This window comes from Diabrotica virgifera, chromosome 1 (genome assembly GCF_917563875.1).
Source record: "Diabrotica virgifera virgifera chromosome 1, PGI_DIABVI_V3a".
Taxonomy (NCBI): domain Eukaryota; kingdom Metazoa; phylum Arthropoda; class Insecta; order Coleoptera; family Chrysomelidae; genus Diabrotica; species Diabrotica virgifera.
In genome coordinates this window covers 143,761,160-143,765,549 of record NC_065443.1, presented here as the reverse complement: position 1 = coordinate 143,765,549, position 4,390 = coordinate 143,761,160, and positions in this window count along the sequence as shown.

Genomic DNA, 4,390 nt, shown 5'->3' with positions numbered 1-4,390 from the left:
TCAACCGCGTTTATCTCGAAAACTATGCATCCTACGAAAAAATTTGTAGGAACATTTTTTGGTTAGAATGGCCCAAAAAATACAAAAAAATGTTTTGTTTTGCGAGAAATCGCTGTTATGTGATTCCTCAACTTCTTGGTTTATAACAACCTTATCGACATGCGGATCAACTGTTACCCAAAAAATTCGTATTCTACAGGTCAAAATACGTAAAAAAAACTTGGGTAAGTCCATCTGAATACAGGAGGCCGTTGTACCCCCCTGGCGACAGGACTAATATCCTTATTTATTAACAATATCGCTGTAATAATATTGTTGCTAGACAGATAAACTATCATTGTATACCGGGTGTACGAATCAAACTGTTTTTTTTTTTCAAAGTATTCTAGCGTTTATAAAATACTGAAATTAAAAACCAACTATAGCCTCAGGTTTTCTTAACATTCTGTTTTTGATTCATTCGCTTATGTTGGATAAAAAAAAGTTAGGTACTTTAACAACTAGCCATGTTCTTCATCAGTACAGGGTATTTCTAAATAAGTGCGACAAACTTTAAGGGGTAATTTTACATGAGAAAATAATTACAGTTTGCTTTATAATCATATATGTCCGCAAACGCTTCTTTTCCGAGATACGGGATGTTCAATTTTTTTTACAAACGATTTATTTATTACTTTAAATCCAGTTTAGATATGCAAATCAAATGTGGTGGGTTTTAAGACGTAGTTATTGCACATTTTTTGACATACAATTATGAATTCTATATTCACGAATGGCGTGCATACGGGTAATATGATCGGTAATAATAACCGTTTGCGCGCCAATGGTGAATATTAAATTCTTAATTGTATGTCAAAAAATGTGCAATAACTACGTCTTAAGAACCACCAAATTTGATTTGCATATCTCATCTGGTTTTAAAGCAATAAATAAATCGTCAGTTTAAAAAAAAATTGAACATCCTGTATCTCGGAAACGAAGCGTTTCGGACATATCATAAAGCAAACTGACGTTATTTTCATGTGTAAATTTATCCCTTAAAGTTTGCCGCACTTATTTCGAAAAACTCTGTACTGACGACGAACATGGCCAGTTGTTAAAGTACCTAACTTTTTTATTATCCAACATAAGCGAATGAATCTAAAAACAAAATGTTAAGAAAACCTGAGGCTACATTTGGTTTTTAATTTCAGTATTTTATAAACGCTAGACAATATTACAGCGATATTGTTAATAAATAAGGCTATAACATGGTAAAAATATCAGTTAAATCGGACAACAGGTTTAGGAAATTCAAGACATCAAAAATGACCAAATTTTCAGTGGATCGATTTTTTGCACCCGATTAAACGAATCGAAAATACACATAGTTTCAAAAGTTATGCATCACCTAAAAAATATCGTCATTTTCATAATTGATTTTTTCGTGTGAACAGATTAACACATTCCGCTCATTTTTTTTATTATTTTAAATTTTTCTTTGGTATTTGCACAGTTAAGAAAAGGTTTACTTATTGCGTATTCTAAGCGACTTTCGGCCGTCGGTAATAATGTAATATTTCATTTTGTGTTTAAATTTTTCAAAAATACTTTTCTATTACTTACTAGTTTCCTCAGGATTTGAAAAAAATTAATGCATTTAAAACACATTGGCGCGAAATTTTCCGCCTGCGCCCTTAATATTGTTTTCTTTCCATATTCGGCTGAAGAACGACTGTCTTACTGATTCTAATTACATGCAAATGGCCAAACCAGACAAAAGTGAATAAAATCAATTTTTAACTTCTTACGTGCCTCTCTGTTCTAGTCCAGGGCGCATCTGTTTTAAGATGGACGTTGAGAGGTGACTCAAATTTTTTTGCAGAAATTGCTTGAAAATAACTCAAATAATATTATTTGCGTTATCTCCCCACTTGAAATGGCCCGGAACATTGTTTAAATAATCAAATTGTCAAAATATGAAGGAAAAATTCGATGTTTTTATTGGTTTTTTGATTATAACTTTAAAACTATTCATTTCTAAGAAAAGTTGCACAGACATAAAAGTTGCGTAATTAAATTTTCTATAATATAGAATTGGTTAAAAATTTAAAAAATAGTCACCCTTGTGGCGAAATAGCAATAATTGCGAAAAAAACCACACAAAAACAAGTATTCGCATTTTACGTTTTTCAACCATTTATGCTAAATTTAGGACCTTCATATTTTACCCAGAAAAACTTTATGATATAGTAAAATATCACTATAAACTTCATTAAGATCGGTTTAATAGATTTTGCAAAATAAATTTTGAAATCCAGCTTTCGCAAAAAAAAATTCATTTTTTTTAAATGTTGTAGGACTGAAAATAAAGCAGATAGCAAGTTGATTTTTTTTGCTTATAGAAGTGTACTGTACCTGTCATTTGTAATTTGCAAAATTAAAATTGATTAATTACCACGGCGTCAGGAATTTTTTTAAATAAACATTAATTTTTGGTGCTACGCGCAGGACAGCGGTGTTCGATTCACACAAGTTGATTTCCACCAAAATTTTTTCCAATCTTTATCTAATATATTATTTTGTTACTCTATATTTGTTGTATTTTAATATTTTATTTCCACAAAAATCAAACTAATTTTATTACTGTTTGTGAAATATTGTTTAAACAATTGCATATGTTTAAAAATAATAAACTTTTATTCTGTAAGTTAAAATATATGAACAAAAAAAGTGTTATTTCAAAATATAGATTATGTGTTTTTATTTTACAATAAACAAATTTATTTGTTTATATCGAAATGTAATAAAAATTAAAATGTATCAAGAATTATCAAAGATCATTGGAATGCCCAATCAGAGCAAACTATCCGATATCCTGCGCGTAGTACCAATAATTAATGTTTATTTTAAAAAAATTCCTGACGCCGTGGTAGTTAATCGATTTTAATTTTACAAATTGCAAATGAAAGGTACAGTACACTTCTATACGCAAAAAAAATTCAACTTGCTATCTGCTTTATTTTGCTATCTGCTGTAACATTTTGAAAAAATGAATTTTTTTGCGAAAGCTAAATTTATTTTTCAAAATCTATTGAACAGATCTTAATGAAAACAGTATTGTTTTACTGTATCATAAAGTTTTTCTAGGTAAAATATGAAGGTCCTAAGTGTAGCACAAATGGTTGAAAAACGTAAAATGCGAATACTTCTTTTTGTATGGTTTTTTCGCAATTATGGCTATTTTGCAACAATAGTGACTATTATTCCAATTTTTAACCAATTGTATATTGTAGGAAATTTAATTACGCAACTTTTCTCGGAAATGAATACTTTTAATGTTGTAATCAAAAAACGAAGAAAAAAATCGAATTTTTCCTTCATTTTTTGACATTTTAATTATTTAAACAATGTTCCGGACCTTTTTGAGAGGGAGGATACCTCAAATATTATTATTTGAGTTATTTTCAAGCAATTTCTGCAAAAAAAATTTGAGTCACCTCTCAACGTCCAAATGTACTAATATTTTTACAGATGCGCCCTGGTCTATTTCGGATGTTGGCGATCAGCACGGCTATCCTAACTTTGCTTGCAAATACCTTACCCTGAAGAATGAGTTGCAACAAGCCAAATCTCTGTCCGTTTCTCATAAGATGGTTAACTATTATAATTTGTGCTCTTTGATGACGTTAATAATATCGCATGCCTTACTAGGATGAGACTATCATAATAGCGAACAACCTCCAAGACCTCCAAAAACTAATAAACAAGATAGTTGAGTACGGAGAAGAATATAAATTATCAATAAACATCAAGAAATCCAAATTTATGAGTATATCAAAAACCCAAAATAATGATGAAAGCCTGAGAATTAGCGGAAAACTTTAGAACAAGTTGAAAACTACAACTATCTTGGCACAATAATTAATCACACAAACGATTACTCCAAAGAAATCAAAGTTTGAATAGAGAAAGCACGAACAAACTTCAATAAAATGAGAAAGTTACTTTTTGCAAGCGAACTAAAATTAGACTTGAGAGTTAGGCTGGCAAGGTGTTACATTTTCTCGACTCTGCTGTATGGGATAGAAGCATGGACACTTAACGCTTCGATTGCTAAAAAGTTGGAAGCATTTGAACTGTGAAGCTCACAAATTATAGAAGAATGCTGAAGATATCATGGACCGAGCATATAACAAACAACGAAGTCATGAGAAGAGTCAACAAAAGAATGAAAATATTCAAAACCATCAAGGCACTAAAGCTGTAATATCTGAGGCATGTTATGCGTAATAAGAGATACAACATACTTCAATTAATTATACAAGGAAAAATGAAGGGCAAGAGAGGTGTAGGAAGGAGAAGAATCTCAAGGTTGCGTAACTTGAGGGACTGGTACGGATGCACATCA